Source organism: Mirounga angustirostris, unplaced genomic scaffold (assembly GCF_029215605.1).
Source record: "Mirounga angustirostris isolate CCGP_5_RB_7025 unplaced genomic scaffold, mMirAng1.0.hap1 SCAF_1, whole genome shotgun sequence".
In the NCBI taxonomy this organism is placed as follows: domain Eukaryota; kingdom Metazoa; phylum Chordata; class Mammalia; order Carnivora; family Phocidae; genus Mirounga; species Mirounga angustirostris.
In genome coordinates, this window is record NW_026991709.1 from 27,716,595 (window position 1) to 27,732,469 (window position 15,875).

At 39.4% G+C, this 15,875-nt stretch overlaps 1 pseudogene; it reads right to left on the reverse strand.

Moving 5' to 3' along the window:
* Positions 1-14,245: 14,245 nt before the first annotated feature.
* LOC123834487 (eukaryotic translation initiation factor 1-like) lies at positions 14,246-14,670 on the reverse strand (annotated as a pseudogene).
* Between the last annotated feature and the right edge of the window lie 1,205 nt (positions 14,671-15,875).

Here is a 15,875-nt window from a genome sequence, read left to right on the forward strand (position 1 = left end):
AGACGGACTTCCCATGGTCACCAATGACAGACTTTTCTCCAAAGTTATATGGAAAAATAGATATATTTCTTGTCTTGAACCTTCTAGCTCCTGCTATAGTAGACGCCTAAACCCTGCCTGAGCTCAGATTCCAGGACAGGATATTGTTAGTCTCTCACCTGAAACTTTCTAAGTCTGGAACTTAGATAATTACCGTCATTTTTAAAAGAGCCTCCATATTTCTATTAGTCAGACCTTCATTTATAGGTGTTCAGAGTTATAATCTTGGAGTTATTGTGAATTCTTGACTTCATGAACTCATCAGCCTGGCTTACTACTTATTGTGTGGAGGGCCCCTTAATGTTCAGAAGTGTCACTGACTATCATATTGTAAAACTTCTTCAGAGCAAAAACCTCCCACTGGTTGTTAGCATTTTGACATTTCAGTGCATCTTGCATACCCCATCTTACATAAGGGTGTGTGATCACTACAAAATCCCTTAGACATTACTAAAAATATCTACTGAAGATCTAAACTGTACATTAAATAAAACTTAACTCTTTGGCCTATCCCTAGTATCTCTACCAATTTTTTTAATTTCTTTTTTTTTTTTTAATTTATTTGAGAGAGAGAGAGAGGAGAGAGCACGTGTGAGTAGGTAAGAATCTCAAACAGACTCCCAGCTGAGCACAGAGCCCGATGTGAGGCTTGATCCCACGGCCCATGAGATCATGACCCGAGCTGAAACCGATTCAGAACCTTAACCGCCTGAGCCACCCAGGCTCCCCTATCAATTTTTTTTTTTTTTTTTCTAAAAATTCCTTACCTTCAGCCAAGAAGAGCTCCTAATGCCATCTGTGAACAAGCTATTCTGGCAACCAGTCTGAGGCGAAGAGTTTCTGCAAGGCCTAACTCCACTCACTTTCCATCTTCTTTAAACTCAAGTTTGCAAAGAAGGTTAGTGTCTTCCCTGAATAGTTTCTTTAGGAATAGCAGTCCAGCCATGCCAGAGAAAAAGCCAAGTCACCAATCAGGATATGGATGCTACTTACCAGTCACGATTAAGGAGGAGGAGCTGTAAAGGGTGGACCAGCCTCTGCAGTGCTTTGCTTAACCAACCAACAGGGCTCAAGGGACAGGCCAGCTGTGAGAGGTCAGTGCCGATGCACAAGTGACCTCAGCTGACCGAGGCAGCAGGCTTCCGAGACCCACATTCAGCCTGATCAGTGGGGCCACAAAAAGCATGTTGATCTTTTTCCCCATTTACCTCCTCCCAACAGCTAAGGGAAGCATCCGGACAATATTAACCTATTAAGTAGGAAGAAGACTGACAGGGGTCATTGAAAGACCAACCCATTCATTGTAGAGGCAAAGAATACAACGCTCAGAGAGATCAAGTGATGGCAGCCCTCCCATTTGCCAAATTGGCTATTTTGTGAGCATTTTTTTTAAAAAGATTTTATTTATTTATCTGACAGAGAGAGACACAGCGAGAGAGGGAACACAAGCAGGGGGAGTGGGAGAGAGAGAAGCAGGCTTCCCACCAAGCAGGGAGCCAGATGTGGGGCTCCATCCCAGGACCCTGGGATCATGACCTGAGCTGAAGGCAGATGCTGAATGACTGAGCCACCCAGGCACCCCTATTTTGTGAGAATTTTAAAAAGACCTGTTTTACTCAAGCTATTTCACTTTCCTTAGCCAGAAATTTTCAGGACAACTACACAAATGTGAGACAACCAGCACATCCAGCAGAGTTCATAGCAGCCTGGGCCGGCAGCTTTGTGGGCCGCAGAGCTGGAACTAGAACATGAACTTCTTTAGATTAAGGCCAAGGCGTATGCACCATGATATCTCCCCATTGTGCCACTGCTGCCCTGGGATTTTTTTTTTTAAATAGCCCATTTCTGCATGTTTTTTTTTTTTTTTTTTAATCTTCAAACTGAATATAAGTTACTTAAAAGAAGGAATCATTTCTTTCCATTTTCTTTGGCTCTCTGAGAGTGGCGGTGTGTCTAGGCCCTCAATAAGTGTGTTTTGAGCAAACTCTGCCTACTGTATTATGCCTCAGAGGTTCTTTCTCAACCATTCGGCAATACTGCCCTCTGCGTCTGTTCCTCTCCTGCATGGTTCTCATTCTCATTAACAGTAGTAGCATTCACGAACGGGTGTGTAGCTCACAGACAAATTGCTCTTAAGGCTCAGCTGAAGGTTCACTTTTGCTTCTCCTCATTTCTTCGTCTTCTGTAAGCTGAGCATCCTCAGTGTCCCTCAGTGTCCCTCGGTGTCTAGTCATTAGTTGAATGCTGCAGATTCTTCCCTCGACGTGTCTTTCTCCTTAGCTCCTTTATTTCCTTTTTCACTACCGTCCCACATGAAGCTCATTCCTTCTTTCCCCCAGAGAAGTTCCCTCATGGTCGCACTGGTATAAATCAAAATAGATTAGAGAGGGAATCCAAAGACCCACGTGAACTTGGTTGTGCCACTGCCCATCATATGACTTTTAGCAAGTCGCTTATCTGTAGCTTCCTGACTTTTCAAATGATTTGAATTAAATAACTCTGTGGTCCTCTCCAGACCTTTCCACCCGCCCCCTGATGTCTGTCTAAAACACATTGCTCCACCCCACTCTGTGGACTACTTTTACCGAATCACACCTCAGCCCAGTTTCTTCCTCCAGACAGCCTCTTGCGGCCTCTCAGTGTGTGCTTAGGTCTTATTTCAATTATACTTATATACGCCATTCATTCATCCGGCAATAACCCGGTCTTCACCACCCGTGAGGCACTGGCTGGCCTCTTGAGACACTGGTGAATAGGGAGACAGTGTTAGATGTCTATTCCTCACATTGCAAATGTTGCGTTGTATCTGTGTTTCTGTTTCCTGTAACGCACAGTAATTACTTGGAAGGCAAGAACATACAGCATTGACTGTATATGGAGCACCTCACCACAACTCAATGAATATTTGCTAAATGAGTAATCAAATGTTCCTCTGACTCATGATTTTAAACATAGTTGGATCCAAAAGCTCTGGGTTTTGCCCTTCATTATGGATAGATGTCTTGTCACTAATGGCTTAAATAAACCAACAAATAAAAAAAAATGTGAACAAAGCATACAAACAAAAGTCAGCAAATAATGAGAGGTGAAGTGTGCACATTAATCTACATGTAGTAAAAAATTCAAGAGGCTGCATCCAACAGTAGCATCTATGCTCCAAGAACAGCCAACCAGCTGGTTTTGCTCAGTGCGTACATCGATCACCAAGTTCAGCATTGCATTCACACAGGTGATTTCAAAAATGATTTTGAAACATATATGCTAAAAAAAATTGTGTTGAATCCAAAAGTTTGCAAAATTCAAAGAGAAATTCACAATTGCATAGGTGTGTTCATTTTCTTTTATTCGTGTTTTTAAATTGTTTAAAGGCCTCTAACACCAACATTTATATCATGACACACACAGGCTCAGTTTATTCACTTTGAGATGGCTCAGGTCCAGGATAAGTAATAAAATCATAAAAATGTTCACTACTAAACATTTCCCTTCAATCTCAACATGCCATTTCATATTTAAATAATTGCACTAATGGGGGTGCCTGGGTGTCTCAGTCGTTAAGCGTCTGCCTTCTGCTCAGGTCATGATCCCAGGGTCCTGGGATCGAGCCCCGCATCGGGCTCCCTGCTCAGCGGGAAGCCTGCTTCTCCTTCTCCCACTCCCCCTGCTTGTGTTCCTGCTTTCACTCTCTCTCTCTCTGTCAAATAAATAAATAAAATCTTTAAATAATTGCACTAATGGTCATCTGCGGCCGTGAAATATTTGCAATGTGTTTCCCTCAGTGGCCACTGGATGGCAGTGGTTTATCATAATTTCAGTAGCATTTTGTTGGGTTTGGTTCCTTTGTTTTTGTTTTTCCTAGGGGCAGAACAAGTAGTTTCTTGAAAAGTAAGAAGTTAAAGGGATTTTTTAGAGTAAAGATCAACAACCAAATCTTTTTTTTAAAAAAAGGTATGAATTTAATATAATTAAATCCTTCCTAATTGAAATAAAAGAAGTTTTACCATATATTTTCTTCCTTGGTCCTAGATTTCTTCATAGTGGCCAAGAATACAAGCTTTATAATTAGACAGATAGAAATTGATGTTCTTCTTTAGAAACAACCAACAATTTTATTTTAGGCAAATTGCTACGTCTCCTTAAACCTTTGTTCTCAAATCTGTAAACACCTATTAAAGCATCTGCCCCTATTATGTATTAAATAAGAGGATGTTTATTAAGGGCTTAGGCCACAGAGTTCTTAATAAATGCTAGCTTTAATAATAAAATATTTTATTATTAGATTCAGAATCTTGGCGAGTGGGAAAGAGTTGAACTAAAAAGCCTTCACCTTGAGCTTAAAGAGGGAGAGAGAAAGACAAGTTCGAAGGACAGAGAGAAGGGAAATATCAGACAGGTTTTTGCGAGAGAAGCAGTGATGCACAGTGGAAGAACATCATTTTCAGAGCCATAAAGACCAGAGTTGGAATACTGATTCTGCTGCTTATGAGCTATAAGACCATGCATGCATTACTTAGCATTACTTAGTCTCAGTTTATTTGTATATCAGAGCTCATAACACTTTTAAGGCTAATATGAGAGAAAACAAGCTAATGCACGTAAAGTGCTTGACAAATAGTAGGCATTCAAGGTTGCTATTTTTCTTCTTTGCAGACTTTTATAAAAACCTGCAAAGAAACTTTGCATATTAAATTTTGATTTATTTTCCCAGGGCTTGAGATCTCTGAGAAGTCTATAGAACATACAGGTCAAGCAAGCCCCTGTATATTTCCTCATGGAAATGTTAGTGTGGCAGGTTTTCATAATTTAAAAATTTTATCCAAACCTATAAGTTATCTTCAATGTTTAATAGCTCTCTTGAAACCTCCTTCCATAAGATGTTCATGGGTATGGACATGACAAGACAAGGCAGTCTAAGGAATTAGAAAAGACAGAGAGTGTTAATCTATTAAATGGAAATACAGAGGCTCTTGGGTGGCTCAGTCGGTTAAGTGTCTGCCTTCGGCTCAGGTCATGATCTCGGGGTTCTGGGATTGAGCATCAGGCTCCCTTCTCAGCGGGGAGTCTGCTTTTCCCTCTCCCTCTGCCCCTCCCCCTGCTCTTCTCGCTCTCTCGCCGTCTCTCTGTCTCTCTCAAATAAATAAATCTTTTAAAAAATGGAAATATGGTCACTATGTGAACTATGTTTAAAAAGATTATAAGAAATAAACTCTTCCAAGGTGATGGGTAAGGATTTTTTCAAGGGGGTCAAGAGAATTATGGACTAAAGTACGTCAAACAACGAACAAATTGTATCCAGACTAGTTGATCAATGTTGACTAAACAAGTATTACAAGTCATGGCAAAGACTACTAATAGTGGCAACGTGAAGAACGTTCTGTGTCTACTCTCCAGTACACAAAGGGAAACTTCGTGGATTAGAATTTGTGTTCAATAGGAAAATAGATAGGCTAGACTACTATTCCCACTTCCAGAAGAGGATCTGTGACCAAGAAAAGGTCAATCATGGAATATTTGTTTTCAACAACAGTATGAGCTCCCTACTCATCCGCCACCTCTCTCTTCATTTTCAAAGAGGCAGTGTATTTCAAAATGTTGGAAAAACCTGCCCATCATATTGTCAAACCAGTCCTTTTACCAGCAATGAGACTGAGGCCTTGAAAGATTGAACGAGTCATTCCTGGTTGCTGCATAGGCTGTGAGAAGAAAACTTGCCTAATTCCTAATCCAATATGTCTTCGATTTTTGCTCTCTGCCTCAAGAAAAGCCCACAGTTAGATTCCAGTTCATTTATTTATCTTTAATTTCGACCCCTTCCTTTACAGAGAAGAGTTGCAGGTGGCAAAAGCAAGCAGACCATAACCCAAAGATGAATCCAAATTAAAGGGATGCTTTCATTGGACAGTGTGAGAGATCCGGAGGGATTCCCAGTCTTTTCATTTCCTATTTATTCGGGGAACAAGGGTGCACACCACCTAAAATACCTGTAAAAGGCTATTTCAATGGCTGCTGATTTTGAAAACTAACCTGAGGGAATAATGGTGTAACAGCCTGATTTGGGGGATAAACTGTATGGAAAGCCAAACACTTAACTGAATTAGTTGTCCTTTCGATCTTGCCTTTCATCCCCAGGGTGGTAGAAAGGTGTTCAGATGTCTCCATTATCTTGCTCACTCCCGCTGGCGAAGAAGGCTGGGGTTTCTCATTAATTTAATGGGAAGCTGTTAAGTCCTTACCATTCTCACCATGAAATGCACCATGGTCAGCACTCTCTGTCATGCCCGATTTATTATTGTCGGATAGCTAAAGTGCTGCTCTACTTGGAACATCTGAAGGGTGTTCTCTTGGTAGGCTTTGAGTTAAGGAATTTCAATATAGGAACAGTGCATTTTAAATGCCAAATCATAAATAAATCATGTTAATGAGGGCTTTTAAAAAATAATGGCATTCCTTAAAAAAAAAAGGGATTTGGGGGGACCATAATCCAAATGACATTAGAGTGTAGTTGAGAGACTATGATTTCTTTTTTTAAGGTTGTGGGCACTGTCTCTACTTTGCAATTTACTGATTAAATGCTAATTTAAAGAAACTCACAAAATATACCTACTCACATAGAAATTCAATTATAAGTCAAACTATAATATCTTATGGAACTGGATGGTTCACCTTCTCATTTATAGATGAGAAATGTGAGGTCAAAAATACTGGGCAATTGGGCACAGTTTACACATCCAGTTAGAGTCTGGGGTGGAAGGAACTCTGATCATATAATTTTGAGGGGGCATAGAGCTTTTCACTATACCAAGCTGCTCTTGGTTGGACTTGCTTCAGGCTTGGTCACCTGGGACATGGAAGGAATAAGGCAAAGTATTTTCATACTTTGGAATTCTTATTGGAATGGGAGTGGGTGAGGAGGTGGGGAGATGTGGGGAACAATACCAAGTTTGACCATGTTTTATAAAGAGCCACCTAGGTGTCCCTCAGAAGGATTATTTAAAGGTTACATTGTGGGGGGCACCTGGGTGGCTCAGTCGGGTAGGCGGCTGCCTTCGGCTCAGGTCATGATCCTGGGGTCCTGGGATCGAGCCCTAGGTCGGGCTCCCTGCTCAACATGGAGTCTGCTTCTCCCTCTCCCTCTGCTCCTCCCCACTGCTTGCTGTCTCTCCTGCTCTCTCTCTCTCTCTCAAATAAATAAATAAAATCTTAGAAAATAAAGGTTACATTGGGTATAATAGGTAAAGCATCTAGCAGAGTGATTCACTCACAGGAAATACAATTCTTTTAATAAGCTAACAAATCATAAGGGCCATGTTTCCTATACACATTCTCTCCCTTTAGAGCATCTCAATCTAAATAGTTGCTAGAATATAATAGGAACAACTGCAGGAGGAACCGAAGAAAGCCTCCGAGAAACAATGTGTCTTAACCGAGAATGGTTTTTTTGACAAAAGTCATACCGATCTCTTTTCCTTTTTTGCTGTGGTTGGAGGCAAACTGATATCCATTTGTCCTATGATCATATTTTCTGCATATTATTGACCTGAGGCAAATAGCATTCAGAGGAGAGAGTGTATTTTTAGGCTCTTGTCCTTTCATGTACCACGAAACACCCTCCAATGAGCAATTTTGAGATCTGTCTGTTATTCTTCCCACAGTTTTGCTGTGTGGATGGACACTGAGAGACTGCGTGCCCCTTAGTCTTAAGAGAATATATTCTCAATTAAATGCAGGCAATTTTGCCTGCCTATATTTCTGAAGCTCTTGGAAAATACCACTGAATAAGACACAGTTGTCCTCAGGGAGCTCTCCCTTCGTGCTTGTTTATTAAGCTCCTGCAACAACTTATGGAGCTGACTTTTAGTCAAGAAAATGAATCTACAAACCAGTGTTTGTAGAGAAGTAGGTTTTCTGCTTTTATTTTATTTTTTATTATTATGGTCAATTAGTCAGCATATAGTACATCATTAGTTTTTGATGTAGTGTTCAACTATTCATTAGTTGCATATAACACCCAGTGCTCATCACCACACGTGCCCTCCTTAATGCTCATCACCCAGTTACCCCATCCCCCCAACCCCCTCCCTTCTGTAGCCCTCAGTTTGGTTCCCAGGGTCCAGAGTCTCTCATGGTTCATCTCCCTCTCAGGTTTCCTGCTTTTAAAGAATAAGTCCGAATACACATGCTTGCTGGGATGTAATTCACAGAAGCTTATTGGAAGAGAAGGAAGTAATGGAACTCTTTTTGTGTGTAAGTTTGATTATACACTCCACACTTGCAAGGATTTATTTTTAGCTTCAGGATATCTGTATTGCTTTTTTTTTCTCTCTTTGATCATTCATTCCCTTCACTCAAAGTTTAGATGGGTAGGCTATTTAGAAGTTTGAACAGAATGGTTTGATGGAGTTCAGGTCATACTGCCCCAAAATGTGGCACCTTGGCATATTGAATATTTTAAGCTTAACGAGTTTGAGAAAAATGGCAGAGGCTTAGGTCACAGTGACCTCTCACAATCTTGCCCTTCTTCCCTGAAATAGGTCATAAACTTCATTTGAGAGGTGCCCTATCTATACCTGGAAGAGAGGAGCATCCTATATGTATCTTTCATTGTATTTCTATTCTATTGCTCCTCTTTATAACATTCTAGATAGGAGAAGAATGGTCTAGTCTTAGAAGTTTAAAAGGAATCATCTGTTACAATAATTACCCGGGAATGAATAGACAAAATTAATGTAGCAGCATAGAAAGTGCAGAATTTGCATTTTTTGATAATGTGGCTTTAATAAAAATTTCAATGTCTTTGTTATTTGTTTACTGAGCTTTTCTACCACATTTTCTTTCTTTTTTTAAAAAAGATTTTATTTATTTAATATGTCCGAGAGAGAGAGAGCACAAGCAGGGGGAGTGGCAGGCAGAGGGAGAAGCAGGCTCCCCGATGAGCAAGGAGCCCAATGTGGGACTCGATCCCAGGACGCTGGGATCATGACCTGAGCTGAAGGCAGATGCTTAACCGGCTGAGTCACCCAGGCGTCCCTCTACCACATTTTCAATCAATTTTTCACAATGTGTATTTTCCTAGCAAATAGTTTTTTCATTCACATGTTTAATGTTTTAAACATGGATTTATACATTCTTTCACAATGCAATTTATGGCGGGTGCTTCTCAACTGGGGGTGATCTGCTTCTGCAGGGGACGTGGTACTGTATGGAGACACTTTTGAATGTCATAGCTGGGGGTGCTCATGCTACTGGCATCTAGGTGGTAGACTCCAGGGAAGCTGCTGAACATCCTACAGTGCAGAAGATAGCCCCCTATACAAGGAATTGCCTGGCCCAAATGTAAATAGTGCCAAAGCTGAGAAAAACTGATCTGTAATAATATCCTTTCTCTCCCTTGGTTTGTTTAAATTTGGGTTTTGCCTCTTTTTCCTTTTTTTTTTTTTTTTGGTCTCATTTAGTATTTCCAGAACTTTGTTTATTTATCTTTTTTTTTTAAGATTTTATTTATTTATTTGACAGAGAGACACAGCGAGAGAGGGAACACATGCAGGGGGAGTGGGAGAGGGAGAAGCAGGCTTCCCGTTGAGCAGGGAGCCCGATGTGGGTCTTGATCCCAGGACCCTGGGACCATGACCTGAGCCGAGGGCAGATGCTTAACGACTAAGCCACCCAGGTGTCCTCTTTTGGTTTTTTCAAAGAACTAGTGCTTGGATTTATTTATCAATTTTGCCTCTTCCTATTTTGCAATTAATTAAATTCTGGTTTTTAATCTCCATTAATTCCCCTTTTCCTGCTTCTACTTCTTAGTTTCATTTTGTTGTTATTTTTATAGCTTCTTCAGTGGTATTCTTTTGTTAAGCATAAAATGCTCTGCATTTTCCTGAGTACACTCTTGACCTAATCCCATAAGATTTTTAAAATATTTTATTGAAGAATAGTTAATGTACATAGAGAAAAGTGTTCATGCTGTAGCCATAAAGCTCAATGACTTTTTTTTTAAAGATTTTATTTATTTATTTGAGAGAGAGAGTGAGAGAGCACGAGCAACATGAGTGGGGGGCGCAGAGGGAGAAGCAGACTCTCCACTGAGCGGGGACCCTGATGCAGGACTCGATCCCAGGACTCTGAGACCATGACCTGAGCAAAGGCAGATGCCTAACCGACTGAGCCACCCAGGCACCCCAAAGCTCAATGAGTTCTTACAAACTGAACACATTCAGTAACCAGCCACAACTGAACAAACCTATATTCGATCAAGAAATCGAATATACCCAGCTTCCCGGAACTCCCTCTTCTAGTTACAGTCCTCTCAGAAGTAACTAATATCTCAACTTTGAATAGCACAGATTAATTTTTCTTTTTTTTGTACTTTATATAAATGGAAACATACAGCTTGTGGTCTTTTTATGTAACTTCTTTGGCTCAACATTATTTGTGAGCTTCAGCTGTATTATTATATGTAGTTATAACTTATTCACTCTCATTGCTCCACAATATTCCATTCTGTGAATTCATCCCAATGTACTCATCTATTCTACTATTTATGGACATGTGGATCATTTCTGTTTGTTTCTGGGTTTTTTTGGTCATTTCTAATTATAGAGTTTCTTAAATAGTGCTGCTTTGAACATTCTGGTAGATGCCTGTTGGTGAACATATAGATACATTTTCATTGGGAATATATGCAGAATATATGTACTCAGCATTAGTAGATACTACCAACAAGTTTTCCAAACTGGTTGTACTAGTTTCATCTCCACCAGTAATGGTTGGGATATTTGGTTACTCTACATACTTGCCAAAATTTAGTATTGACTGTCCTTTTTAATTCTAGCCATTCTGGTGAGTGTGTAATGTTCTCATATTGTGACTTTAATTTGCATTTTTCTGATGATTCGCAAAGTTAGTATTTTTCATAGTTTACTGGCTATTTAGGTATCTTCTTTTGTGAAGTGACTGTTAGGTCTTATTGAGTTTTAAAAGTTATTATCTCTGGATATGAGATCTTTGTTACATACGCGTATCGTATCTTCTGTAGGTTTTTGTTCACTGGCTCAGTGGTATCTTTTTGATGAACATAGTTTTATAATCTTAATATCATCCAATGCATCACCTTTTTTTTTCCCTTTGAAGAGGTGCTTTTATTTCTTGTTTAAAAATCTTGCTTATTCTAAAGTCACAAAGATGTTCTTTGCTGTTGTATTCTAGATGTTTTGTTGTTTTATCATGATCACCCAGGTTTGATGTACAGACATATCATGGGGTCATATTCTAGAGAATTTAAAAGTGCACTTTGATTTCTTCTTTTATTCAGGAGTTATATAGGAATGGGTTTTAAAATTTCCTTGTAGACTGATTTTTTTGTTTGTTTATCGTTCACACCTAGAGTTTTATTGTGCTTAGATATGTGGTTCATACAATTTCTACCTTTAATAATTTATTGAGTTTTTGGTGGCACATTGCATTGTGATTTTTTGTAAATATTCCTAGGATATCTTTTGAAAGGAAGAACATTCTCTATTAGTGAAGTCCAAAATTCCATATATACCATCATTAGTTGCTGCTGTTATAGTATTATTAGTATTTCATATGTATAAATATATTTAATCATCACAACAATTCTATTCTTCACTTTCTAATAAGGAAACCGAGACAGAAAGTTTGCAAGTATTTTCCCCAAAATCCAGCTAGTTAAGTGGGGGAAACACATTTAGAATCCATGGGGTATAGCTCTGTAGGCAGTGTCCCTAAATACAATTTGTCCTACATATTTCTATATTACTATAATTTACAATTTGCTATCCAATAAATTAACATATAAATACAATATTCAATTGTTTTATATGCTTAACTTTTGTCTTGAATGACCGAAGACTGAGAAACTTTTAAATGTTTCTTTCCATGATTATAATTTATCATTTTTTTCATTGTTCCACTAGATTTTGCTGTTTTTTTGGAGTGTCATGATATATAGCACATAAAATTTATACCTTTTACAAATTCATTATGGATTTTACCTTTTAAGTATTGACTGGGTTACTAAATGTAAAGAACTTTTGCTTGACACATGCTAACCACTCTAAAAGCACAACCTCTTTTTATATACTGTCTTCTCTCTACTTAGGTTTATTTCTTTTTCTCAGGGTTGTGAGTTCAAGCCCTGCAATAGGCTCCATGCCCAGGGGTTGAACTGAGCTGAGATCAAAAGTTGGATGCTTAACTGACTGAGCCACCCAGGCGCCCCTTCCTTCTTAGGTTTCTGATCTTGACTTTTATCTCCATCAGCTGTCACTTTCTTTTTGTAATTTTTCTGGAAATCTGAATAAGTATTATGCTTCATCTTTTCTTTTCTCTTCTCCATGCATCAACTTGATTGGATATAGGATTCTTGGATAGGAGAATGGGTTTCTTAAACTCTGAAGACAATGCTCCATGATCTTCTGCCCTTCAGTATTGCAGGAAAAGTTTAGTGCCAACTTGAAAGTTTACGTTTTGCTTTTGTAAATCACTTATCTTCACCCCACTGTGTTGATGCTTGTAAAATTTTTTTCTTTGGCCTTGAAATTTAAATATTTTATCAGGCTGTATCAAATTTAAGTCTGTTTTAATGAATATGCCCATTCTCTTTGGAGTCACATGACTTTCTTCAGCATGGATGAATTTTATTTTCTATTGCTTTTTCTTCTTATCTACATTTTTTGGACAAATAACATTATTTTAGTTTCAAGTGGAAAACATCATGATTTGATATATGCATATAGCTCAGAATGATCACCACACTAATCCTTTTTAACATCCGTCACCATACGTAGTTATAAATTTGTTTTCTTGTGATGAGAACTTGTAAGATCTACTCTTAACAATTTACAAATAAATAATACGGTATTAGTAACTATAGTCACAGTGTTGCACATTTCATCGCTATGACTTATTTATTTTATAACTGGAGGTTTGCACCTTTTGGCCACCCTCCCTCATTCTTTGTCTTCCTTTTTTAACTTTTGCTGCTCCATCTGTTAAATTCTTTCCTTTTAGACTTCTTATAAAACTTATTTTAGCTTTCCTGGATCTGTCTTCTAAAGGCTTAAACTTTTCTGGCAACATTTTCTACTTTTCCTAGAGGTTCTGGAAGAATTTCTCTAGCTTATCATCCTTGACTCATAGTCTACAGAATCTCATCTTGTGTTCATGAATTCCATGGCATGAGAAAACTTAATGGTCATATTTTTCATCTCAAAGCAAATTTTCCTGCTCCCAGGTTATACCTTTTTTTAAAACTTCATGTTATTTACTAAGTAGACAAAATGTCTTCTGGAATCTTTTAGAAAATCCATATTAGAGATTTTCTATGGTTTTTCCTAACTTTCACTAACAAAGCCATTCTAGAAGGGCATATATTTTTTCTGCCTACTCAGTTTGATTGCCTTCTTCTAAACTACTTAATCTTTATATTATAATTTTTTCTTTGCTTATCCTTAGGAATAAGCATGCTTGGCTAGGGTAGGGAATGAAGGAGTGCCTGGATAAGCAAGATGGCGGAGGAGATTATAGACTTGTCCATATTTGGAGATTTGTGTGATTTCTTTCAAAGACTGTGTTGGTCTAAATCAAGAAGAAAGAGGGAACAAGGAGGAGAAGAGAGAGGGAAGAAGAGAGAGAGAAAGGAAGAAAAACAGGAAGGAAAGAAGGAGAAAAAAAAGAAGGTGGAGTTAGCTCTACAGCAGTTTTATATTGACAAAGGATGGAGTAATTCCCTGTGCAGTGTAGGGTGTGAATGAAAGCCAGGGCCAGCCACATCAGGGAGTTTTGCCCTTATGCCAAAGTGAGTCTGTTCCCTCTTTGTTTGCTGGGATAATGTCTCTGTTGGTTAACTGGCACAGCCTGTCTCTTTAGAGGCCAGCTGTGGCCCTGCCCCTCTTCTCTAGTTCAAGGGTAACATGGGAGCCAACTATGCAGACTAATTTCATCCTTGTTAGCTCTAGATTTGCAACCTCCTTCCCAAACCCACCATTGTCCTGATGCCCATTTTTACTCCAGGTCCCGTGCTGCTCTGTGCTTCGGGTTGGTTTGTGATTTGTGAGTTGGCCAGCCATCCTCCCAATCCAGTCTTTGTTTTCTTTTCTTTCTCTTTTCAGTTACTGCATGAAGGAGTTACACTAGTCCAAGTTAGAAGCAGACTCCCAAATGGATACATTATGCAAGCTGTGAGGTTTTACAACTTGTGACAAGGGACAGAACAGAAATTCTACTCACTGCAAGGAAATCCTCACTTAAGCTTCAGTGAGCCAAAAGCACTTAAAACCCATGAGCCTTCAGCTGGTCGTCCTTAGCCAGTCTAGTCTCTACCAGGAACTCGCATATGTTCCTGCACTGGCCACGCCGCAGTGGAATTACTTCTCCATATTCTGGATGCTCCATTACAGGACCACTGCAGACCAATTTCTTCTTAAACGCCTTCGCTAGTTTCTTTTTATCTTAAACATCAGCGACACCTTGGATGGTAGTAAGGGTCTTCCTGCTGTTTCTCTGTTGAATTCTTATATCTATATAATCCTCAGTGCCAGCAGGAAGCAGATCATCACCCTTACTTGCATCAGCAAAGGGGTGAGAAGAGTGGAGGTTCTGGATAGGAGACATGCTGGAAGGCAGCAGCAGGAAAAGGGGGGGTGGGCGGTGAGGGTGGGGGGCAGGAACTGAGCGTCCAGTAGGGAGGGAGCTCTAGTGGGAGACTGCTGAGTCCTCAGAGCCTGCTCAGTGACTGAGACATCTCCCAATCCAGTCTTGCTTGCAATATATTTTGTAGAAATGCCTTGACTTGTGGACATCGCTGCTATGAACATTGGGGTGCATATGGCCCCTTCTTTTTACTATGTCTGTGTCTTTGGAGCCAAACTGTGGAAGGAGCCGAGATGCCCTTCAACAGATGAATGCATAAAGAAGATGTGGTCCATATATACAATGGAATACTACTCAGCCATCAGAGAGGATGAATACCCAAATTTTGCATCAACATGGATGGAAATGGAGGAGATTATGCTAAGTGAAATAAGTCAAGTGGAGAAAGTCAATTATCATATGATTTCACTTATTTGTGGAACATAAGGAATAGCATGGAGGACATTAGGAGAAGGAAGGGAAATCGGAGGGGGAGATGAACCATGAGAGACTATGGACTCTGAGAAACAAACTGAGGGTTCTAGAGGGGAGGGGGTGGGGGATGGGTCAGCCTGGTGATGGGTATTAAAGAGGCCACATACTGCATGGAGCCCTGGGTGTTACACGCAAACAATGAATCATGGAACACTACATCAAAAACTAATGATGTACTATATGGTGACTAACAGAACATAATAAAATAAAATTAAAAAAAAAAAGAAAAGAAAAGTCAAGAAATGCCTTGACTTTTCCCACAATAGTTTGGTTTCCTTTTCTGATATTCAGAGCTGATACAAATTTTCCAGGATTTTCAAATTCCTCTGGTCATCCCATTGGGAACTTGGGAGAATGAGAAGTTAAATGCAAGGATTCAGACCCAAAGTCTCTCTTTTTAAGTAGTTAGAATAGCTTGTTATCAAGATTACACTATAATTAACACTCTATCAAATCAATGAGATGTATTGATATAGCTCCTAATTTTTGTGGTTCCTAAACTCCAATTTACAGTCTAGCTACATCAGAAATAGCTGGAGATTTCTTTATGAATGCAGATCCTCAATCCCACCTCAGAAATTCTGATTCGGAAGGTACGATGTGGACCTGGGAATATGCATTTTAAACCTCTTTCCAAGCAATTTTTATGAACAGTCATGTTTGGGAGTCATTGTCTTTAGTCTAGAACAGCC